This window comes from Carassius auratus, chromosome 5 (assembly GCF_003368295.1).
Source record: "Carassius auratus strain Wakin chromosome 5, ASM336829v1, whole genome shotgun sequence".
Classification (NCBI taxonomy): Eukaryota; Metazoa; Chordata; class Actinopteri; order Cypriniformes; family Cyprinidae; genus Carassius; species Carassius auratus.
In genome coordinates, this window is record NC_039247.1 from 18,459,547 (window position 1) to 18,486,503 (window position 26,957).

Below are 26,957 nucleotides of genomic sequence, written 5' to 3' on the forward strand. Positions count from 1 at the left end.
ACCTGTGACAGAACAGTCTTTATGCACCAGCAAACCTTTCTGCATGAAAAATCACCCCTGCTTGACTTTTCATTTAACCGTCCACAGGGTTTACAGGATTAATCAAGAGCTGTTAAGAATCTCTTTCCAATAATCATATTGTATGCATGCATTGTTTTTATTGTTATTCTACACTCACTGACTGTCTGAAACCAAAGAGTACCTTCTGTATTTACTGTTTCCCCTTCCAGCAAGAAACTCTCCAAAATCTATTTCCTCATGTTATATTATAATTTGTTCAACAGATCAGTGGAGTACAGTTTTCAGTTTAGTTTCCATCCAATACCGAGTGGAGTCATATTTCATCAAAACCTCGTGATTTTATTAGAGTTTAAAATATGTTTATTTATTTATTAGTCATCTGCAACTGTAATTTCACATCTACAGCACATCAGTGTTAACAATCTTCTTAGCAGCCACACACATTTTTTACATTTGTTTTTCCTGTTAAATAGTAACTGGGACTTTGCTAAGTTTCTTGATTTTTGTCGAAGTATGTCTTCTGTAACTGATCCACTAAAATCTTCTCTTCGACCTCTAGTGCTGCATCATCCTGCATCTGCCACCTGCATTTCACAAACACAGAAACCAGAAATGTGTGTTAGACCAGCTCTCAAAAACACAGATCTTCCTTGTGCATAAAACTTCTTTACAATTTCACAATAAATCTGTTGTGGGCGATAGAGAGTAGGCCTATACACACATGTAAAAAATCAAGATTACATTAGCACTGTTTAAGCCTCAAGCAGCACAGTCATATCTGATGAATATTTCACACAAAAATGCAAGAATTGACCAATTTCCATCTGTTTGGCTGGTATTAAGCAACTTATAGGAATTAAGGTATACTGGCTTCTTTATTAGTCTTCCTGAAATTGAAAAGCTGGAATACACTACTTATGCCTGGAGTTTGCCCTGATTTGCAGTCTGGATTAGAAAAAGACGCATTTGAGAGAGGCAGGGCATAGAGGACCTACAATAATGTACAGTATTTGAAAAATAATGTGTTTTTTTTTTTTTTTACATTAAAGTATACCAACATATAAATAATGAACTTTTAAAAAGCATCATGTGACCCCTTTAAGACTGTGATTCCATCTAGTCTATGGATAAGCCACATTTGATCTTTTGAGCTAATTTTTTTTATTATTATTATTTTAGAACATTTCATTTTTCACATGTCTCTTTAGTGACACTGATGAATGAAGTGTTGGCTGCTGAAAATTCAGCTTCCACCAGGAATAAATGTAATTTTAAAATTTTAAAATAGATAATTCTTTTCATTTGTAATAACATTTTACAATACTACTGTTTTACCGTATATTTGTTTGAATAAATGCAGCCTTGTTGAGCATAAAAAAAAAAAATCAAATAATATAAAAAAAAATCAATTATTCCAGTAACATTTCGGTAGTGTATGTCAATTAAATACTCAGTACTTATTATTTTTGGACAGCCCAAAATTCTGATCACAATATCTACATACAGAGCAACAAAAGGTGTAATATCTGGTATTTACCCCCCCCCCAACCCATAAAGGACTAGAACTTTTGTGATAAAATGTAATGAATATATATATACTACTCTCTCAGAACTTAAATTATAAGTTAAGGTTTACACAAATGTTTTAACATGCTGCTTAGTGGGGAAAAAAATGTAAAAAGAGAAGAAAAGAAAAGATAATCTATAGTATCCAATCACAGGCTTCATCTGCACGCCGATGCATATTTCCTCACCTCAAAGAGCATCTTTCAATATTACACAACTGTGTTTGCTACAAAGTGTGTGAATTCCTCCTTTTATCTTTTTCTGTTCAAGGGTACAGCACCTTTACAGATGATAATGTATGTAGTCCGTATATTCAATAGTGTAACAAAAGCCTATCAAAGGACTTGGTCTGTGCTGCATTGATTGAGCTTCCACCTCAGTCATTGTGAATGTGTCCCTATCAGACAAGCTCTTTTCTCCTCTATGGATGGCTGTGTCACTGTGGTAATTACAGGCTACAGTATATAGGGAGGATTTGTTTATGTAAATATGTGTGTTTGATGCATGGGGCCCTCTCGGGCATGTCTCCTATCAGAGCGGCGTCTCTTTCCTCCTGTCAGAGTCACCTTAACCGAACCACTGGACCTGAACCTGACAGCAACAGCTCGACAGATGAGTGTGTGTGGGTTTTGTGCATTTATTTTCTGTCATCTCTCACTTTCTTTTTCTCCTGCAATGGTGGCATTGAAGGATTGTTGTCCTCAGGAAAGGCCCCCGGGCACTAGTCTTCAGAGACACGACAATAAAAAAAAAAAACAAGTAACAAATAACAATAAATTACACCGCAATGTATTATAACTGTAGTATGTAACATAAAATCCTCAATAATAAGCTTAGAAGGAAATACTATGTGCCATTTTTTTGAGTAAAAGTGTATGTGTCTATCTATATCAGCTATCCAACATCTGCAGCAAGATGTTTTCAGGTGTCTTAGCTGGCCCTTGGCCACAAGAAGCCTGCGATACCCGTTCAATTAGCCCTGTTTAATTAATAAGCCATCTTAACATTACAGCTGTAGCAATACAAAAGTGTCATTATTCAGTTCCAGTCAGTTCACTGTTGATTTAATTCTGTTCAATAACTGTGTAAAATCCATTCCTTACGAAACAAGTTCAATTCAGCGATAAGCAATTCTACTAAAGACAGCAATGTCTTTATTCAACTGCAGTCAGTTCATTCGCAGTGTCATTGTTGCAAAGTTCATGAATTATGAACGTATTTGATTAAACAAAAAAGCAGCTCTACAGAAGACAATGTAGTCATTATTTAGCACAGTTCAGTTAAAATGTTGTTCTCATATGAGTGTCTGTGCCGACAGTTCGATATTGCTGAATATTTATTGTCTTTTATACCACAACTATGCAAGCCAAAGGCAATGGTGGCAAGGAACCCAAACTCCATGAACTGACAGAAAATAACTTTTTTAAATGACTTCTGTGTGAGATGCGCTTCATACACTGTTACCATATTGACAGTAGTCAATGGACCTTTTCTGCCCATGAAATTTTACCAAAATTTCACTAATGCGACTGCCCAGTAAGACTGAACAGAAAATATGTGCACTCTCTGAAGCGCCAGAAGGAAACAACCCAGGAAAATGTCAAACGGCCTCAGTCTCTCATCTCTGGTCACTCATTACTTCGGCGCTACAAACAAATAACAAATAATGGAGAACACATGGACAACACAATATTTACAAATGTCAGGGACGTGCTGAAATGAACGAGAGAGAGGGAAGGCGAGGGTCGGGGAGGAAGAAGTGAAGACACTAAAGGTTTTTTCAATGTTTAATTTTCAAATAGGATTAAGCAGAATGACATTTAGCTGAAGGTTACTCTCCCGGTGCTTGTCGACGTTGTCTTAGCTGATATTGATATTCAGGCGGTGGTCTGCAGCTTGTCAGTGGAACAAACACGCTTGATGAATGAGAACGCGAGCCACAGGGAAGTGTTAAGTGCAAATTTGAAACGTTTTTTTTTGGAGCAAATGCGTAGATACATGGTAAAATTACCTAGTAAACATCTCAATAACTTCGGTTTGTGTCCACCTATGATATTAAGAGCATATATTTTAAGTACCTCCGTTTATCAATGTCAGCATACAATCTCTAACTTTTGGGCGTACAGTCTGGATGCACACCTGCAGAGAACAGTAGAAAATCAAAATGTGTCAATAAAGTGAAATTTCTCATTCAGGTCATCAATCACAAAGTACAGGTGTAATACCGTCGAGCCTCGTCTCGGCTTTTCACTATGTGACAAGACGTGGTAGTAATAAGTCAAACCTGAGCCTCTTTTTCATAGTTGTGAATATTTAATGTGTCCTCACTGAGTTTCCAGTCTTTTAATGTTTCCTGACAAATACTAAGTGTCAGGCAGGTAATTCAGCCGGCTTCTCTATCTTAATAAGCCCGGTGTGATGTGGTCTTTCAGTCTTATTGCACGGCTCATTTTTCATGCATTAATACCACTCTTGCTGACTTGGCTCTTCCTCTGCATAAAGAGCAGTCTACATGCATATATTTACAGATTCCATATAGTCCAGTGAAAATCAGCTTGCTGACACCCTCCAGCCATGTTTCCCTGCTTGTTTACTAATATCTGTATGTATTCTGTGCATAAAGTTACAATTCACAGACTTCAACTAGACACCCAGTATGCTGAGGATGCTTTTCACCAGTGAAGTATATATTTTAGTATTAATTATTTTTTTTAATTATTATTTTTTTTTAAAGAAGATAGATTGCAAGTACATCTAAGCATTAATATCTAGCTAAATTCATTACCTTCATACATAACAAAACTGCAGCTTGCGCATTCCTCACTGTTTCTGTTAACTTTTTTGACCCTTCGTCTTGTGCAAAGGGTTTTGGGTAATATGAGCCTAAAAGTATATCCACACTTCATAAATCTACTGGAAATAGTAAGCCAACAGGGCACACAAACATAGATTATGGGCATGTCTGAACAAGTCTGGATTGTTGTGGTGAGCCACTGATAACCTCACAGGCTGGATTCGAAACGTTGTATGGGTTTACATATATTTGATCTACAGTGTGGATTCCCTCAAACAAATGAATGTGGTTCTTATTCCCAAAACCTTGCGATGTATACATTGCCACAGCCGCGGGCCGGTTTTAACATTCAGACAGTGCCCATGAAAGTCATTTAATGTTGAAGCTATCTATCTTCACAGTAGGATCTGCATCAGTGGTTCCCCACAGGTCAAGCCTGAAGAACAAGCCGAGTAACAGTCTTCCTTACACTGTTCCTATCATATTAAAGTCTGGTCCACTGGGCTTTCTTAACACTGTGCCATGTAATGCAAGAGCAGCCCCATTTAGGAGAAGAGAGAAAGAGAAAGAACAGAAGAGGCTATTAGACTAACTGTCAGCTAGTGGAGGGGTTTTCATCTCCTCTACATGTTTTCGGGCGAGCAGATTACCGACAGGTACCCGTGTTTATTTAAATGTGCGTCTATCAAACAATGAGCAATGTGATGCCCAGTACGGGCGAAGAAATGGTGAGCTGACAAGTCACGCTAATCAGAGGCTTTGCACATGCTTAGCACTTCAAGGATCCATCGTAGCCCAAACCTAAATATTTAAAGTGCTCAACTTTCTGAAAAGGTCAGGGCTTTCCATGCATGCCACAGAAGAGAGATGTTCTGAGGGGAGAGAGCACTCAGAACAGGGACCGGCCGTTCTGGCCTTGCCTTCGGATGTGAGGAATCCAGTTCATTTCATGCTTATGGCTTTGCCCTTTGGAAACCACAGAGGTGCTCTGCAGAGAAAAGGTTGTTCAAATACCTACAGATCTGAAAAGTACTGTTGAATACAGAAAAATGCTTGAGTCAGATAAGTGTGACTGCAATAATCCTGCTCTATCAAAACCTTTTTTGTGGATTTCGGTCCATGTCTGTTAGCTCTGATGTTGTTTGTATGCGAGTGCACTCTTAATTTGACAAAACAAATATTTTTGCACATTGTTTCTTGTCTGGCTTAACTTTCAGACACATATTTTACTTTGTAAAAAAGAAAAGGGAAAAAAAAGAAATTACTTTTAACACTTTACAATAACATTTAATTTGTTGACATTAGTTAGCATTAGGTATCTTGAACTATCAATGAACACCTTATTTAATCTTTGTTAATGTTGATTTATAAATTATAAGTTAATTTACTAGTTTATTCAGCTAAAATATCAGTATATTAGAAATGGATCATAGATTAATAAATACTGTAAATGTATTGCACATTATCTATTTTTAGCTATTGCATTAACTAATGTTAATGCATAAATCCTTCTTGTAAAATGTTACCAAAATTTCATTAAAATAATAACATTTATTACCATGAACTGCATATGCCCATTAATATGCAAAATTATACAAAGGCTGAACTTGTTGTAATTTTTTTAAAGGGATAATAAAATACATAAATATGAATTGCAGTTTTTTTTTTTTTTTTTTTTTTTTTAGAAGTGTTTGGCTTCTCAATGACTCATGGCAACCAATAATTCATTTTTTTTTTTTACATAGTTTAATTCTGTTCATGATTTTTCAAGGATGAGGGAATTTCACACAACCTGCACACATTGGCATCAGTCTAATTTAAAGGGATACTCCACCCCAAAATGAACATTTTGTCTTGAATCACTTACCCCCATGTGTTCCAAACCTGTAAAAGCTTCATTTATCTTCAGAAAACTAATTAAGATATTTTGGGTAAAAATTGGGAGGCTTGTGACTGTCCCGTAGACTGCCAAGTAAATCGCACTGTCAAGGTCCAGAAAAGTACGAAAGACATTATCAGAATAGTCTTAATACTTTTTGTATATGAAAAACAACAAAAATAACGACTTTATTCAACAATTTGTCTCCTCTGTGTCTCTCCACATCATCGTAGCACCATTTTGGAGAATATGAGCTGAATGCAAACAGCTTACGCTCTTCTGTCTCAGCCGCGACGCAAGGATACATTTTCTAAATGTATTTATGCTCTGATTTGAACAAAAACAGTGCATCCTTGCTGTGAGGCTGACACAGAAGAGTGTAAGCGGCTTGCGTTCAGCGAATAATCTCCAAAATGCCACTATGGTGATGTGGAGAGATGCAGAGGAGACGAATTGTTGAATAAAGTCGTTGTCTTGTCTTCTTTGTGTACAAAAAGTATTCTTGTCGCTTCATAACATTATGTTTGAACTGCTGATGGAAGATGGACTATTCTGACGATCTCTTTCATGCTTTTCTGGACCTTGACCTTGTTATTTACTTGGCAGTTAAAGGGACAGTAACAAGTTTTCATCCAAAATATCTTAAATTGTGTTCCGAAGACAAACAAAGCTTTTACAGGTTTGGAACGCATGAGGGAAAGTGATTAATGACAAAATTTTCATTGTGGGGTGGAGTATCCCTTTAACAGGCTTTGATCAACTGACAGTTGAATTTGCAGCAAAATATTGGTTGAACACATATAGTGAGTTTGAGTGGACACACAGCCTTCAGACCAATTATCTCAACAAAATGTTGATAAGCCTATTTACTTTGATATCCTAATTATACAAAAATTACATTTTATTTTCTTATTTGCATGTAGCATTATTCCCTGCTGTCAATGGGCCATTCAAATGATCAATATGTAGAAAGATCAGCTGGACAAAAAAATAATAAAAGCTATAAAGTCAAATAATTAATCTAGGAATATTCTATCAAATGAACATAACACCTCTCTAACTGTGGCTGTAGCCAGCACAATCTACAAACACCCACAGTGCAGCACATATTCCATCCGCGACTGTTTCTCGCTCCATGCTACTCTCCATCACCTCGCTCCAGGCCTTCTCATCCATCATCTCTCCTCCCCACCTTCTTCTTCTACTCTGATCTCCAGAGCGCAAACGCCACCACAGCAGCATTGGTGGGCCAGCAGGCAGGCTAGACCCGGTACCTCGGGAGCGCGGGGGACCGTGAAAGAGGAGCCAAGCGGCGGAGCAAGCGATCAAAGGACCACAGACAGCTCTTCCAGCGGCTGCCTTTGAAATGGCGAGCAGAAAGGTCTCACGTGCATGCTACAGCTTTAAACTTTCAATCCCCCACCTCTGATTAGTCCTCAAACATCAGAGAACATGGTCAGGACCAATGCACCTGCTTTAGACAAAAAGCTGGCAGAGCTCACTTCGCTATGCCATGCTGTGTGTACTGGGGAACAATCGAGCTGTCACACTTTGGGGTGTAGCAGAGTTCAGGTATAAATATTACTTCAGTAAAAGTCTAAGTATTTCTAAACTTCATTTGAGTAAAACCACAAGAGAGCATTTTTATGTTTTTGTATATTTTTGTACTTGTTAGTTAAAATGACTGATGCATGAAGGACAGTTTATGTTTGTTTGTTGTTAATGTTTGATTGATAGATGGATATTATTGATGTGCTTGTTCCACCTGCTTAAAAGCAGTGGTGGACAGTAGTGGTGGGAGAAAAGCTCGATGCATCGATGCATCGCGATTCGTTATCTAACGATCCAGAATCGATTCTCAAAAATTCAGAATCGATTCTGTGTTCAATTCAAATGCGAGCGCTGTCAAGACTCACGTGACCAAACAAAAAAGACGGTGATGGACGACCGTTCATATGTGTGTTCCACTCAGAGCTGGAGAAACAGCATTCTCTTCCAATCACGAACACTCCCGGTTACATTCAAAGGACCCTGGATCAAGTAGCAAAGCTTCCAGCGAATTCTGAAAAGGCAAAACGAATTACCCGATCAGTGGCGGGTTTTATTGCCAAAGATCTGCGCCCGTACTCCGTTGTGGAAAACCAAGGATTTCGCACGACGTTACAGGTACTTGAGCCACGATACACTTTGCCCCCGCCTCGTTATTTTAGTGAGACGGCTGTCCCCGCACTCTACAGTGAGTGTAAAGATCACATCTTAGAATCCCTAATTCTCCCTGTCATACAAATTGAGAACTGTTTATTCTTAATGATTGTTCATTGCAATTGTATGGCTTACCATTCATTCAGAGTTTGTTAATCCTGAAAATAACTGTTAATAAATTAAAAGTATTGAAAAATAAATATTGATATTTAATTTGGCAATACTGTCAAACAGATATTCTAACTATATACAAAAAGCATAGTAACTCCAATTTTGGTTAATATAAAAAGTTTAGAGTATTTTTTCCACAGCAGGATAATTAATTAAGAATCGTTTTGGGAATCGGATCGGTCCTCCCAGAATCGGAATCGGATCGAATCGTTAAGTGCCTTAAGATTCCCACCTCTAGTGGACAGTAACACAGCAGCTTTACTTCGTTACTGGACTTAAGTACATCTTTCAAGAATCTGTACTTTACTAGAGTACTTTTATTTTTAGTAACTTTTACTTCACTACATTCCAAAGCATAAAATCATACTTTTTTCACTTCACTACATTTCATAAAATCTATCATGTACTCTGACACACAGAAGTGGTGTCTGATTCAAGAACGAACTGATTCTTTTCAATTAACCTTTTAAATCAGTTCGCAAATCGCACCAAATAATTCAGGAATTAGGATGATCCGATCTCACTGATTCAAATGAACCGACTCGACAACTCACTGATTCAAATTGATATTTTAGTGTGAGTCTTCAGTGAACTGAATTCACAAGTAAGAACCAGGAGATCTGGCCAAGACTTTTTTTGGATGTGCGTATTTTGATTTCTCTTTATGCCAACTTTAACTTAAAAAAAAAAAAAAAAAAATGAAAATATAAATATATTTTCCTTAAAATGCTCTTCCTTACTTCAACTGTGATGTTCTGCAAAAGAACACATAAAAAAAAAATAAAAAAAAAATCTTACTGGTGAAAATCTAATGGTCATATGTGATTCTGGAGCACAAAAACACCCTTAAGTCACTTTTTTTTATAGCAAAAGCCAAAAAAATACATTGTATGGGTCAAAATGATCAATTTTTGTTTTATGGCAAAAATGATTAGGATATTAATTAAAGATCATGTCCCATGAAGATATTTTGTAAATGTCTAACCGTAAATATATCAAACATAATTTTTGATTAGTAATATGCATTGCTAAGAACTTAATTTAAACAAATGTAAAGGTGATTTTCTCAATGTTTAGATTTGTTTGTTTTGCACCCTTAGATTCTGGATTTTCAAGTAGTTGTATCTCAGCCAAATATCATCCTTTCCTAACAACTTATTTGTTCAGCTTTTGGATGATGCATAAATCTCAATTTTGAAATTTCTGAAAAACATTGTAACCCTTGTGTCCAGGGTCACAAATCAGTTTTCTCTCAGGTACACTGCAGTGTAAGCTTCACAGTGAACATTACTACATCATTCTTGTCAGTGTAGTCCATATCAACAATAAAAATATATTTTGACTCCATATAGTGGTTATTTTTAGAAGATGCCAGGTATTTTGAGTGGTAGTATTATTTTAAAAAATGTGTTAATATAAAATGAAATTAAGTTGCCTATATAAAATTGCTAATTCTTACTTTTTTACTTTCACTCGAGTAAAATTGAATAGGAGTACTTTTACTGGAGTAATATTTTATTATACGTATTTGTACTTTTACTCAATTACTTTTACTTTTTATAAAAGTCATCTACCCTCACAGATAAGATTTAGCTTGAGATCAGTTTAATATTATTATTAGTAGTTGTATTATTATTAATTGTTTTTGGATGCCAAAAGTTAAGAAAGATTAGTTGATGCATATATTAAATATCCATGCTCTGCAAATTGAGATCATTGTTCATTTTTATTAACAAAAATAATATTGTAAATGACTAAAAATACATTTTCAATATTAATCGAAGTAACTGAGACTCAAAAAAGTGATCATGAGCAGCTATGCCAAGGAAAGATATCCATTTCAAAATGTCAAATTATTAAATAAATTAATTTTACATGTACTATAATGAAATGTTGTTTGCAAAAAAAAAAAAAAAAAAAAAAAAAAAAAACCATCTATTAGCAGAGGCTATTACTACCATGCTAAAAGTCAAACCTTTACCTCTTATTTATATCATATCTGATTACCATATTCATGAATCTAATTCATCTAAATGTTACTGTTAGATACTAGTGCTACACAAGAAAGATTACATTACCATCACTTTTCATTTAGTTTTTTCCAGAGGTGTCAAGTAACGAAGTACAAATACTTCGTTACTGTACTTAAGTAGAAATGTGGGGTATCTATACTTTACTTGAGTGATTATTTTTCAGCAGACTTTTTACTTCTACTCCTTACATTTTCAGGCAAGTATCTGTACTTTCTACTCCTTACATTTTAAAAATAGCTTCGTTACTGCTATTTCATTTCGGCTTGTTTTCATTCCGGCTTGTCATCATTCAAAAAAAAAAAAAAAACCTATCCAGATAAATCGCGCCATCCGGATGGAGTGTATTTGATTGTGGTTGGATGAGAAGTATAAACATATACCATTCCGACACCCTATTGGTCTTTACGCGATCCATCGCACCTGCACGTGACACAAATCACATCACAGTCCAGCCAGGACATAGACAGTTTTGGGTTTGTTTATCAAAATATATATTTCTTAAAAGTAGGGTTGGGTATGGAACCGGTATCCGATCGCCTCAGAGTCAGTCCGCTTAAATTTCACATGAAACCAGCATCAGATCGGTCTCCTCCCGTCTTTCAGCGCGCTCTTCAATCCGCAGAGGCGCAGACCGCGAACGGAGCAGCGCATGCGCACTTAAACAAACAGAGGACACAAGGTATGTGTTTATCGATAGATTGTTAGAATATCCATATCTGTGCAGTTCTTTGTCATAAATACAGTTTACAAAAGGTCACGAGGTAGCAGTCGGTTTCTCATCTGTAAAGTTTTCGCTCATCACCCCACAGCCGTTTCCTCCAGCGAAAATCTAGCCCTTAACACATATGAACGAACACATACTTTAATTACACTTACTTAAATATACTTAATTTAATCATACGTACTTTATACATACACTACTGTGCAAAAGTCTTAGACACTTTAGTATTTTCACTTAAAAGAATGGTGTTCGGACAGTTATTTATATATTTTGCTGTAGTATGTCAGTATAAAATATCAGTTTACATTTCCAAACATTAATTTTCCCGTTGTCAGACTGCTTGTGCATTCAAAATCGCACTAGATTATTATTAAAATTAATGGCAAACTGATATTTCCAACTGACACACTACAGCAAAAGATATAAATAACTGGCTTAAAACCCTTTTTGGGGAGAAAATACTAATTTTTCCATAAGACTTTTGCACAGTACTGTATTTTAAAAACGACATTGTTGCTACTTTATAAAGAATGACCATACAGTAATTCACAGAACTGATTTAAGACAGTGACAGACAGCACTCATGTTAACTTTTATATCAGAGTGAGTGACAGAGATACAGTACAAACATTATGTGTGCTTTTGTATTAAATAATGACCCAGATTGTGAAATACATTTATTAGCCTTAGATTAAGGGAAGCACAACTTGCACAACAAGCTATGGATTTATTTTAAATATTTGTAATGTTCTTTAAAGTTATCCATAGTTTTTTTGTGTTTCTTTTTTTTAAAGTATCGGTTCAGGCACCGTTTAGGAGCCGGTACCATTTTAAAAGTATTGAAAAGGCACTGGACCCTATTTAAAAGTTATTATTTCTCACTGGCTCATTTACCAAATGAGTGCTTTTTCTTCGTCCTCCACAAATTAAGCTACTGTAGGTAGTTCGGTAACGAAATGTTTTAATAAATTAGCATTTTCGATTGACGATGCGATTGACAATGTTGTGATAAGTAGGCTATACCAACTTTGTAACTCGTTACACCCCGAACACTGGACATAGCAGACGTATGTACCAAATACAAGAAGCTATCAATCAAGAAAGTATCAGGATTATGATTTCTTTTTCAGTTTTAGTTTTTGATCAATCACTTGGATTAATCATTCATTTTGACAGCACTATAATGTTTACTGTAAATAGACCACCATACAAGTGTAATTGTTACTAAGCCTGCACCAATGTTCTTGTCCATTGCCCTCACAGATTCCTGCAGCTAAGTTTGGATGTACATAAACATTCCATTAAAAGTTATTGATGACAAGCCTCTGAAGTTTGACTTTTTGCACTATAACAATACTTATTGGCAACTAGTCATCATATCTCTAGTCCTTTAATGTATTTGCATTGTACTAAAGTGCATTCATTTTAAATGGGCATATATGCGGCTGAGGAAGACCTGAAGGTCGAAACGTTGCTTAATTAAATTCCTCTGGAGCAGTAGTTTTCAGTGTTCAGACTTCACTTCTTTATTTGTCTATATAATTTAGTTGTCTTGCACCTGTGTCCTAATTGGATGTTTGGGATGTGAACACCATTTTTGTATTTTTATATATGCGGCTGAAACAGGAAGCCTAGTGCATCCCAAATTTTTCAACATGAACATTATAGTCATTATGGCCTATGGCCTTTAGAAAAATGTTTTTTGAGGCGGTGGGGTAGTACACAATAGGCCCCTGTGGTGCAGCCTAAGCTTTTGTTCTTAATGGCATTTTTTTCCCCTTACATTACTTTTACTTTTATACTTTAAGTAGTTTTTTAAACCAGTACTTTTACACTTTTACTTGAGTAAAAAGCTTGAGTTGATACTTCAACTTCTACAAAAGTCTTTTTAAACCCTAGTATCTATACTTCTACTTGAGTAATGAATGCCAGTACTTTTGACACCACTGGTTTTTTCATGCTAGTAAAATTTTTGTAAGAGCAGCTACAGTTGATCATTCTGAAGTTTCCATGAAGCTAAACTAACATCTTGCACTGCACTGAAACATGTTTGCTTACAGTTCACGTTTTTATTTTGAGCAAACCGAGTCAACAAGATTGTAGTCTTTATCAGACTTGCATTGCATTAATACGAGTGAACACCATTCCAACGCCTGGCAGACAGTTCCTTGAGAGTGTATGCAATCTTGTTAAGAGGACACAGACATTGATCATGCATGGTCGCCCTCCAAGTGGTGAGTTCGTTCAAACACACCCAGTTCTTAACCTCCACTGCAGTTCGTCAAATAAAGCAGCAGCAGTGCTCTGTTTGCCCTTGACTCTGTCTCTTGTCAAGAGTGCACTCTCCTTGTCTGGATGACACCTCTCACAGAAATAGCAGCCAGTGAGCTGGTGCTCAGGACTTGAGCTAAATCATTAGCCCTCTTAGTCACAGCACTGCTGGTTCGTCCCCTGACAAGACTGAAGCTCATCCATCCGGTTCTTATTTCGCTACTTCACGCTCATACTCGCAACATCAATTAGAGGTAACTTACACTAAACTGAATTGTTAGTAAACAAGGTAAGGCGTCGCATTCTGTGTTGTTCGCCAAACCAGACAGTGATGGTCTTCCTGACATAACACTCACAAAAGCAGTAACAAGCAGCAGCACTAGACATCTGCTGATGGCTCCAGCGAGCCTCCGGGTCCCAGGGATCAAGCAGCTCCTTGGAGGCAATCAGTCTTTTCTGACAGGCCCTCGCTGCACCCTGAGAGCAGTATGACAGCTCTTATTTTACCACAGAGAGACCTGCAGTCACACCGCCTCACCCTGCACTAGTAAAACCCCAGACGCCTGAAGCTCCCCAAAGCAGCCCCAATCTCAGCAAGCCGCGGCCTTATAAATGAATGAACAAAGCTCTGTATTTATAAACACACACAGACATTCGTACACATACACGCAACCCGAGTTGTTTCTCACTGCTCCCAGCGCTGCGACAAAAAGAGATCCATCCTGGCTTCACCTAGATACGCCTCTAAGATGTAGACTATCATTTATTCAACAGACTCCCTTTGTAAGCGTTGCATCTTTTAAGTGTAAAACACACCCAGACACATACACTCACGTACACTCACAAGGGACAGCTGCAGTCATGAGTGATGGCAGCAGTGAGGAAACATAAATATGTTGATATGGGGGAAAGTTTCTCAGAGGTTTTTTTATTTTTTTTTATGGGAGTAATTCATCTTATTCCCCATGTTTTGAATTTGCATTGGGTTCAACCTTTACAGCATAATAACTGAAGAGAAAGAGGGAAATAAACAGCACTCTTGGAGCCTGAGCAGGATATAATAGGGTCGCGATGCTCAGTCGACAATTGCGTGCTTATTTCTGTTTTCCGCTTCAACAACATTCCCGTATCTGTGGCTGGCGGTCAGGGGAAGTCGGAGTACAGAGGTGCAGGTGATGGCGGTCACCATAATGACATGATTAGTTAATAGTCTTGGTGCTCGGGTGTTTCGCCCCGTCAGGTCTGGAATGAACTTATTCCTTAGTAAATCCATTGATCTCCAATTCCCTTCCCATAGTCCCAGCGGGGCACGGTGATCTCTGAGCAAAAAGCCAGTCTTTCAACTTCGCTAAGGGGGGCTTAGTCAAATCTGATCACAGCTCTGGCGCTCTTACCATTTCAAACAGCTCATTTTTCCACACGCTAATGGATCTTATGGGATTGTTTGGGAGATAAATAAGTCAATCCTATTACCTCATTTAATATCAAATGCCACCTAATTATGGCTGTGTATGTTTTCAAACATTGCATAATTTATTGTTATGTTCTAATCTACAGATGACTATCGGCCGGCGATTTCTTTTGCCCTCTTATAATGCAATACTTGCCTTGAAAATAAGTGACAGAGCTGTGGAATAGATAAGCAATGGATGTGTTTAAAGTGTTTAACTTTCATTGCACTCCACTCACATTAAGACGATTTGCATAATTGCTGTGGAAGCTTAAGGCTTTTTCAATTGACAAATGCCATTCTGGAGGATGCTATACCTTACATGATTTACCAAGTTCCTCTAATTTACATAAACTAAAAAGTGTTCATTTTTATTTAAACTGTTAGCAGAGGATTTTATACAAATTAACTTAAAAATAACATTTGCATTTTTATTAACATAAACATAAATCATTCGTGTTTACCAATTAAATGCATCATATAATTTTAATCAAGATCACATTTACAACCCAATGATAAAATATATATGTTATAAAATATATATACTGGTATAATGCATCATGCAAGTCTTTTCAATATAAAATATAACAATTAAGTTACTTTGAAATAATCAATAATGTTGCAGAATTTTTATTTATTTATTGTAAATGATAAACCTTTATCATTTACATTGGAATACATGTAAGACTTACCAAAAGCACATGCATGACACCTATTTGCATGATTTTTTTTTACACTGCTGTTCAAAAGTCAGAAAGATTTGTTTTATTATTATTACTTTTGAAGGAAATAAATACTTTTATTAAGCAAGGGTGCAGTTAAAAGGGGTTAAATGTTACAGTAATTGCTTAAAAAAATCCTGAAAAAATATGTATCAGGGTTTCCACAAAAAATATTAAGTTGCACAACATATTAAGTCCTTTTTCTTGAACATAGTATTAGAATGATTTCTGAAGGATTATGTGACATTGAAGACTGGAGTAATGCCTGTTAAAAAATGTAGCTTTGACATCATGCAAATAAATCACATTTTCTAATGTATTACAAATATTATTTATATTTGATATATACAAAGTATTAAAACAGAAAATATATATTTAAATTGTCTAAATTACAGTTAAAAAAAACCACATTAAAACTAGTCTATTTTGAAAAGTATTGTATTTTGCCATAACTTTGTTATTTAAAACATAATTATTTTATAAAGAAAAAAAATCACAAATACATACAAAAGGAATAAATATACATGACACCGAGTTAAGACTGTGAGTAACACGATAAACAGCACAGCAGACATGAATGTGATAGTAAGGTTAGTTTTAACCATAACACTATTAAAGCCACTATGGCCGAGGGTGAAATTAACACATCTTCTCAAATTGATCTTGAATTCACAGGGTTGGCAGCACGGCTGGTCTTGTCTTAGAGTAAAGATGTGAGAGGCCAGTAATGAGTGAATATGACTACTGCTTAATAACATTTCTCACGGGTCACAATGGCAGCACTGAAACCTTCATTAATGCTACATCCATACAGAAGGGACTGAATTCAGATCAGTTTAATTGGACCAGTGAGAAAATAAGACCACCCCATAGATCTGACACTTATTAATTAGAAACATATTCTTGTTCTCTTGATTTGGCATAGGGTTGCCCTTAAACAGTGCAGATAAAACTGGTTTAGATTATTACATACAGTACATAATAGCTGCCTACTGGGAATTAATTAGCAGTTATTAGGCAGTTTCTTAATCGTATGGCCACAGCCAATGGGGAAATATTACATTAAGGTTAGTTAGTTAGCTACTAGCCAGTATGTCGTCTCTTTGGTCGAAGTCTCAAAGGTCCACCGTTTATCAAAACACACGAGGAAGAAGAACTGAGCCATTATATATCAGTTTAATAAAAGACTTTATTTACATGGCATGGTCTTTTCTGGTCAAAAGAGCCGTCACCTCATCATGCCTCACAGGGTATGTACAGTATTAGGCTTCATACTGTGAGAGAGTTTGGGTTGTGTTCAGTCGTTTTCATTAATGAGTGCTGATAAACGAGCCAGCACTCATTAATGCGGAGGAGAAGAGATTGAGCTGCAGAGAGAGAAAGATGCAAACACTGGAGGAGCTCTGCACTTGGAGTCTTGGAATATTTGCCTGTATAATGGAACCCAGTTTAAAAGATAATTCAGCCATGAATTATATATATTTTTAACAGTTTTAGAAGACTTAGGATATATAGGTTGTATGGGAAAGAATTGTTTTTAAAACTTTTATTGTCAATTACACCTAAATATGCTGATATATATATATATAATATATAATAATAAGTGAACAACTGTAAGTGTAATAATAACCCAATATTAGAATAAAAAAAATCTGAAATATAATTGCATGTAATATTTCTATCATTTGTTTGGGCTTTAGTCTTATGCCATTAGTATTTTCATTAAAAAATTATGTATATACATATATATATATATATATATATATATATATATATATATATATATATATATATATATATATATATATATTTTTTTTTTTTTTGCTTTAGTGTGTCAGTAAGAAATATCAGTTCACATTTCCAAACATTCTTTTTTTCCATTAATTGTAATAATCCAGTCAATTTTTTGTATGCACAAGGAGTCTGACAGCAACAAGTACTCCACACAGAGATCTGATCTCACCATCATTCAGTCCATCTGGAGAAACAAGAAGAATCATAAAAAAATAAAATAAAAACTGAGACCAACTACATCCAGAGGAACTGTGGCAACGAATAAGTATATTAGTATTACTGTAAGTATTAGGTCACACGTTCATACCTAAATCTGACAGACTGAGCGAGGCAGTGCAGGATATCTCCGGATATGTGCGTGTTTGTTCTACAGTGTCTGCAGCTCAGGCAATCATTCCATTAAACAGATGTTGCATGAACAAGACTCCCTCATACGGGTTGCATTCCCTCAGGAAAGCATTAGAGTATTGCTATCGAGTCTCCCAAATGTCAAAGCAATACTAATCTGGATATGCTCAATGAAAGCATGCCACAAAACTTCCCCTATTGTTGCAGATAATAAAACAAGGAGCATGGCCATGGGGGCCGATTTAAAAGGCGGCCCAGCATTTTTGTGTTGACGTTTTTGATTTCCCCCACTTTCTGCTTTAATTTGATTTGCTCAGGATCTGAATGGGATAGATGAAAAGCCACCTGAGGCGTAGGATTAGCCAGACAACATTGCTGTTCCTGCTGCACACACCTATTTGCTGTTTCTTTAATCCTAATGGGTATGTGGTAATGGCAGTATTAAAGTAGTAAAGTGTGTGTTTATGTAAATAACGCAGAATGATGGGACCATAAATTGAGATATTTATCTGTTAGTTTTACTTTGGGAAAATAAATTAAAAAAGAAATATGAATAGAGCACGATGTAGCCTACTGTATTAAAAATACATGTTGATTATATATATATATATATAATTTATCTGAAATTGTATATTGTACCATAATTATATTTATTATAAGGGAGATTAAATTGAACTTAATTTTTAACTGATTGCAGTATTTCATTTATTTCACTTAAAAAAAAAAAAGCAGGGGATTAAAAATAATCTGTGAATAGTCTATATTAATTTATATCAATTTAAATCAGTGTAAGTAATTTATTGGTGAACCAACAATTTATTTACACGAACCATTTGAATGAACTGTTTATCTATAATGAACCTCGCACTGCTGTAAAAGCATTTTCTCATATTACACTACTACTGTACTTACACAGTCAAGTCAAGTCCCCTTTATTTCTATAGTGATCAATTTAATTCAGCTAAGCAGTTCTGCAGAAGCCAGCAATTAGCTGCTAAAAAAGCTGCATATCTTGAAAACCGTTGATCTGCTGTCAGGATCATACCCTTTTTTCTGATATTTATTGACATGCTTGTTTGTCTCCGCTTCGAAATATGAATGACACAAACTTCGAAAGGTGCGTTTTGCATGAGGCAAACTGTATCCTCTTCTAAATCTGTTTTTTGAGAGTTGCTTTTGCTCTCTCTTTCAAATCAGTTATGGTGGCGGATGATTTGTCGGGATGTCTGTGTTGATTAATCTGCCGCCGGAGCCCGTATATTGGACTGCAGTGCTGTCAGCTGGCAGGGAGAGAACCAGGACTGGCTTGGCTGATGCAGACCACCACCCAGGTGGCTACATTGGAGCTAAATGAGCTGTGCAGAGTTTCATATATGCACACACACACACACACACACACACACACACACACACGCTCCTGCTCATCCCGCATGATTTGTCATAGCACATCAACAAACAATAAGTTACGGCCGCTTTGGCCTGTCAGCGTGTCTGTCATCAACTCTGTGTTACCTCCACCCAGAAAGAGACACAGTCACAGGAGCCTATCTGTACAGCACAGTCATGACAGTGGGCTACAGCCACATTCAAGGGTTAAAAATTATTCTAGATAGATAGATAGATAGATAGATAGATGCTAGTGCATATATAAGATAGATAAAACTAGTGGAAAGTGCTGACAACAAACTTGTTTTGGCAAGTTTGACATACTGTATTGTTGAGGTCTGTTCTGAAACTCTGAAATATGGGATTTGATATTAAGATTTTATTTCATATTAAATCTTACTTGGTATTGCTCTGGTTTACTCTATACATGTGAATTTGATAAAGAGCTCTATTGAATGAATGTTTAAGATGCTACATTCTTTGCCTTCTGTTCAAGTGAACAGATATCACAGCATGCATGCACAAAATGCCACAATGCCAGTTGTTAAAATCAAATTAAATTACTGTAAACATAGTTACTGTACCGTTTTATGTAATCAACTTCAGCAGTGCATGTTAGCGAACTTGCAGTTGTTTCACAGTTTCCTTTAAATAAAATAATTTACATTTTAATATAAACAAACTTCTACACTAAATTCACGAGTAAATATTTTAAATTATTGAGAAACACGCATTAGCCATTTAATTAATCAACTGTTCATTTTAAAGCAAAAACAATATGGCAGTTTGGCCAGCTGAATGCGAGTCATTAACAAACATCCTGAGCACGTCCCACCACGAAACAAGTGCATTAAAAAGGCCTTTTAAAATATCCAGTAACTATAAATCTCACTGGACCAGGGATAGTGCATTTACTCTGCCTGCCCAATCTCATCTATTTAGTCTAATTACAAACTCTACACCACTCATAAAAGTCTGAGAGGCTGTTAATCATCACAGCTCGTACTCACAAACCTTTAGGAATGCCTGTTAGGAAACATCAATTCAGGTAATGCTGCTGGAAAGAAAGAAAGAAAGAAAGAAAGAAAGAAAGAAAGAAAGAAAGAAAGAAAGAAAGAAAGAAAGAAAGAAAGAAAACAGTAATATAAATACAGGTTTAAACAGTTTGAGGGTAAATAAATGATGATAATTTTCTATATTTTGGGTGACCGCAATATTTAAGGATGTTTAAATTTAATTCATTCTTGGTTAAAAAGTCTTCAGGTTCCATTTGCAGAGAAAAATGAGAACGGTCCAGCATTTAGAAATAATTCTTATTAACTCTGTTATTATTCTTAATTTTTCAAACTGCTAACACTTTGCATTTTTGAATTATGCCTCTACTGTATGACCAAAAATTGAGGATTATCTGTTTCAGCTGTTTGATCACGCAGGTGCCTCGCGCAAATATTCATTGGAAACAGTGCAGTTGTTCACTGTGCCATCGAAAGAAAGAAAGAAAGAAAGAAAGAAAGAAAGAAAGAAAGAAAGAAAGAAAGAAAGAAAGAAAAAGGACCCCGTTAATGTTCATTCATTTATTTTATGCTCCACAGAATAAAAAAGTCATACAGGTTTAAACAGTATGAGGGTAAATAAATGATAAGGGAATTCTCTATTTTTGGGTGAACGCAATGTTTAAGGAAGTTTAAATAGTTTACTTTGAAAAATCACAAAGAAACTGATGAAGAATAGAACTTTTGCAGTGCTGAAAAAGAAATCAGGAGAAAGATTGATGATCAGCCATTGGCTGACCCTCCTTTCACTCAACAGCCCCCCGACCGTCCACAGGTGAAGCAGACAGGCAGAATGTTTAACCTTTTCTCTGTTCCACCATGATGCCTGTGAAAGAAAGTCTCCTGTGGCTTCACTTTCACTGCTGTCTCGGCTCCACACCACACGGCTCAACTCAAAGCAAAAGTCTCAGTCACACTGTTCGCTGCACGCTTGAGGTGGCAAAACAGACCAACCATGAAATGAAGGAAGACTCTGTGATTAATCCACCTGCCTTAATTCAACACGCCCTCATCCCAGCCTACAACCCACACAGATGAAAAACAAATGGCTCTAGTTAAACAAACGTGTTCTTTGTGTGACAGAAAGCACACCTGCTAGCACTCCATCACTCTGGGACAACCTGAACTTCATTTCAGGTTACAGGAAGATCTAAGACCTAAAATATCAGCCTCTTATTATTATTGTGGAAGTTCCTATGAACTGATTGAAGAGTTCAAAACCAGAGAGCCAATATATAGTACTTTTACCCTGATTTGATTTTTAAAGGAGTCAACACTAATTCCCAAAAATTAGTGCCATTAGTGTTTATTTATTTATTCATTTTAATTAGTTTTATCTTGAGACTTTGATTCCATCCAGCCAGAAGATATAAAACATGTTTGATATTTTTTAATGATATTAGAACACATATTGTTTCAGCGTGAGTTTTTTGAGTTCGGAATGACTTGAAAGTTTGTTGGTGAGTGATGCTAGGTTGTTTAGTGTATGATTCCTAGTTTTTCTGTGTTACCATTTACAAAGTCAACAAGGGTATGATGCCTAATGCTTTAAAATCTGTTACAATTTTAAAAGTAGTATATTCCAGTCTTAAGCCAACACAAAATAATGCCCTAGAAACCACCCAGAACAACCTAACAAGCACCTAGCAGCTACCAAGTACATCTTAGTAAACATTTAGCAACACCCTAGAATCCACAGAGAATACCCTAACAACAACCTACTGTAGCAATGCCCTAGTAATCACTTAGAAAGTTCTAACAAACATGCCTTCAAAATCTGGCCAGATAGATGACTCTTAGTAGACTGGAAGATTACCCAGACATGCCTTTCTATTTTACCTCTAGATATGACTTGAAAAGGCAGCAAGGTTTTGGATACAGCCAAAAACGACAGAGAGGAACAAAAGGGGGCTAACCATCCTTTAATAACATACAGTCACAAATAATTCAGAACACATTGTTTATATGAAGCAGCCAGCATGTTAAACCTAAAATGCTTGCTTTGGATTTCAACACAAGGAATACAGTAGGTATTGTGAAAATCTACCAGTTTTCAATAAGGCTTGTTTATTTTATTGAAGAGATTAGCAGACAGTAAGCTCACGGGTATAAAGCTGCTTTCAGTGTACTCTATATCAGCAGAAAATGCATTCATTATCCCCTGAGTCAATGCTTTAATAACACAATATGTGAATAAACGAACCCTTCATGATTTAAAAAAAGAAAGAAGGAAAATAAAGATTAAGTCAGGACGTAAACAGGTCTTTGGTAAAGACACATCAGACTGTTTTATGCTCTGGTTAAACCATTTCGATTGCTCAACATTTTTAATGTTTGATTAAGTTTTAATGCTCTTGAAATACTGCACATTCAAAATTCTAAGAATGGCACCACATAAGACATTCTTTGATGTCTTTAGGAATAATACATTTATTAGATAACTACCCATATTACAAAGTAAGAATGATGCTTGCTTCTAAGGATCTTTACTCGTCAGGTTTTGAGAGCCGTCCAATCCTCTTCAAAGCAACTCTAGTGCAATGGCTGTCTTAGTCACCTATTGTAAACAAAGAGCTGCGATAAAGAGAATGGGAGAGAGAATGTAATTGTGGGAAAGCGCTGAGCGGAAGGCTTTGTGCTGATACTGTACGGGCTTTCTGCCCTGTAGCCCGTGTAGCAGCCATGAAAGAACCGAAGCATTGAAGTTTGCCTTTCATCCGGCATAAAAAGCCATACAATTGACTGAGTCACATCCCAAGCAGCTAGCAAACACTTTTGCTCTAAACCGCATAAGCATTGGATCACAATGCAGAGGGTAAGCTCTGCGTTTCAAGCCAAGCCCAACCTGGATCCTGGTGACAAAGTTACACACGCTCTCTCATTCTTCTCTCATGTCTTTCTTTTTAGACCATAGATTAATCTGTACTGCTGCACATTATTGACATGTACTGCATGCGGAAGCATCAGATTTTAAAAGGATCATTCATTCAAAAATGAAATTCTGTTAACGTTTACTTAACATCATGTCGTTTAATATTCATACTTGTTACAGGAAATCATTTAGAGCCAGGTTTGATGACAATGACACCAAACAGCAGTTATTATTTGCAGTGAAAAAATAAATAAATAATAGAAGAACACATATTTGTTCACTGATATTAAAATAAAATCTAATGTAATTGGAAAAAAGAAACTAAACTTCATGTGTTCATATTAATTACACCTAAACTAAAATAAGACAAACATTTATATACATTTTTGACACCTCATATTCTAAAACTTTAACTTTAGTTTAAAATCTAGTTTTCCATGTGAGAAGTAATGTGAATTTGGGGGGGTGTTGTAGACCAGGGGTGTCAAACTCAGTTCCTGGAGGGCAGGAGCCCTGCATAGTTTAGATTTAACTCTAATTTAAACACACCTGATCCAACTAATCAAGTCTTTTAGGACTATTTGAAAGCTACATGGAATGTGTGTTGAAGCAGGGCTGGAACAAAACTCTGCAGGGCTCTGTCCCTCCAGGAATTGAGTTTCACACCCCTACTGTAGACTGTACTAACTTCAGCTGCTAAGACAGAACCTGACTGTGAGTCAAAAACACATGACATGAATTTGAAATAATTAAATACTATATATGATACACATTTTAGAGTAACAGAAGCTTTAGCATATCTGTCGTGTACTGTGTGAACTGTCAGTATCGGCTGTGTGCATGCGAGTCTGTCAGGTTTGTGTGTCTTTATTCATATGTGTGACTGGCCATTGGGAAATCAAACAGCACTTTGCCTTGCATCCTTAAAGACTTCACGCCGTGTCCCGGGGGATGGTGTCTGATTGGCCGAATGAAAGGTAGGAAATGCCAAATGCCAACTTAAACTCTAACTCTGTGACCCGTAAAATTGGTAAAGAGAACCGGATCACCTAAATACATAACAACAAACAATATACAACAGCAAATATTAACATAAAGTTCATTACTATATCTTACAATAAAAGTATAATTCTATTTATCAGACATATTCGAACCCCAAAAATTATGCATCACGAATAATGTCTGAATATATCTAAAAAGCAGTTCAAAAGTGATGTATTTTATATGCTAACTAAAAATCTTCCAAACTCTACAGCAACTGAAGGCTTTCTAAAACATATTTAGGGCATATTTCAGGCTTAGACACAATACAACACCCAGTAAATGTCTAACATGTCCCTCATACAGTATTTACAGCACTCTAATTAGTTTCATGCGACACTGAGGCATCATGGTTTGCACGCATTTCGTTCACACTGTATCCAGGCATGAAGTGACTCATCCTTAATGGATGGACACACGCAGCCATTTCTCTTTTTCAGACACCCGCATGCATCATACACACAAGAACACATGGATTTATGTTTGCTGTGCATTTTTTTGGTGCCCAATTAATAGATTGCCAGTGTGTTGCATATTTTGCATGATAAAGGAGGGGGGTTATTAAAGTGCCATTCGTAATGTAAATGCACTTTGCAAATTAGAATATGCCGAAACCCAATTTTTCTAGCTCTTTAGGAAGTAAACAGTCCTTAACCAATTAAAGCTCATTGTAATAATTCTGTGATTTATGGTGGGCTCTTTAACTTTCAAAAACTCGGCTAGCCCGCATTAAGGTCACCATCTATCATGTCTGTGGAACTGAGAGAGGGAGTAATGGCTGTTGTATTTGCCGCTTTTGATGGTAGTATGAAAGAAGTATTAGCACTTGTCAACAAAACTGCTTACAACATAACATTTGCATGCATGAGCTGCAGAGACGATTTGTTATTCTGGCAGCCCCCATACACATTGTTACATTCTTACGGAGAAGTCTCTCTCTCTCTGTGTGTGTGTGTGTGTGTGTGTGTGTGTGTGTGTGTGTGTGTGTGTGTGTGTGTGTGTGTGTGTGTGTGTGTGAGAGAGAGAGAGAGAGAGAGAGAGAGAGAGAGAGAGAGAGGCATCAGGAAAACAGCATATTTGGTTTTGTGACAGAGTGGCGAAGTCAATATGAAGGTCTTATTTGCCGTAAGTTGCAATTCAAACAAACAATGGGACTGGGCATTAGTCATAAGACGGAGAAAGAAAACATAAGATAGAATAATTTTCCAGCTGACAATCATATTTACAAACTATTAGTTGACTCCAGGGGGTTATCCTCTTTTTGATTGATTGATTGATTGAGAGGACACTGATGGCAGTCCAGGTTTATGTTGTGCAAGTTATTGAATGAATGAATGAATGAACGAATGAACTTTTTGGTACTTAAGTATAAAATATACTATAGTGATATTTAACTTTGTTGTTGTTGTTGTTCCTTAATAATATCACACTTTTATTAAGGTTAATATATTGATTATAAAAATGAGCTGATTAATTTTAAAAAGTGGTTAAAAGTGAGCAAAAGAGAGAGGCAATGATGTAAATAAAAGCACACAACAGCAGAGGTGTAGAACTGCCAGGCTCTCACACTAAGACACGGGGCAGTAACATTTGGCCATTACAAATGGGCTCCTTGGCTGGAGGCGCACATACACAACTCCGCCTTGTCCCGAGCCAAGAATGCACTTAGCCCCATGATGGTAAATGAGTCCAACCATTTTGACTTCTAACATTACACACCATGCTGATAGCGACCGGCCCTGGAAAAGTGCACCTTTTGTTGAGACACAAGCATTACCTTAATCGTGCTTAAACATCGGGGCTCGTGCCAGGTACTAATTAGAGAGTTGGGAGTTGGGGACAGATAATCAAGAGGAGAGCTTAACAGCCTCTCTGATAGGATGACAAAGGCTATTTATTTAGCTTGTCATACAGTAGGACCGCCACGATGGCCCTGTCTCAGTCTCTCAGAGAGGATAATCTAGCTCTGGATGCTGTCTGATTAATTAGACTCCCCGAGTTGTCAGTGTTGTTGAAATGATCCCACTGGCCTAAAGTGGGTCGTCTTTTGTGCGGACAGTGTTTACCAAAATGAATTAGGGGAGCTGGCATTCCATAAGCATCAATGTGCATCCATTAACTCTCTGTTCAGAATGTGTATATCATGACTGTCAGCACAGTTCATCCAAAAGTGAAAATAGTCATCACCCTCAATTTGTTTCAAACCCATATGACTTTCATTTTCTAGTGAAAGACGAAGGGAACATTTTGAACAAGAATTGTGTTGGTTTGGCTTTCAAGCTTCAAAACAGATGCAAAAGTTTAAAAGTGGTCTTCTCAATACATAGCTTTGAGTGAAAAAAAAACACATCTGACATCTACAGTGTAGCTCTCCTTGGAGCATTCATGAGTGTTTATGAGAAGTAGCAAAATCTAATTTTTGAATGAATCATTGTTTTAATTGGATATTTCTAAATGAATCCATTGATCTGGTCCACAAATCTAGTCTGAATGATTTGTTCACTGAATTGATCTAGTTCTTGAAATCTCACTCAGTTGAGTTGAAGAGATGAAAAGATCGCCTGAAAAGAAAGCTTAAATTTAATTTGGTTCTTCACTCAAAGCTATCAAATGGCTTTAGAAGACAAGTCATAT

General features: G+C 36.4%; 1 pseudogene; it reads right to left on the reverse strand.

The window, feature by feature from the left end:
• Positions 1 to 508: 508 nt before the first annotated feature.
• LOC113087742 (uncharacterized protein KIAA0825-like) overlaps positions 509 to 26,957 on the reverse strand; it is a 99,022-nt pseudogene continuing 72,573 nt past the window's right edge.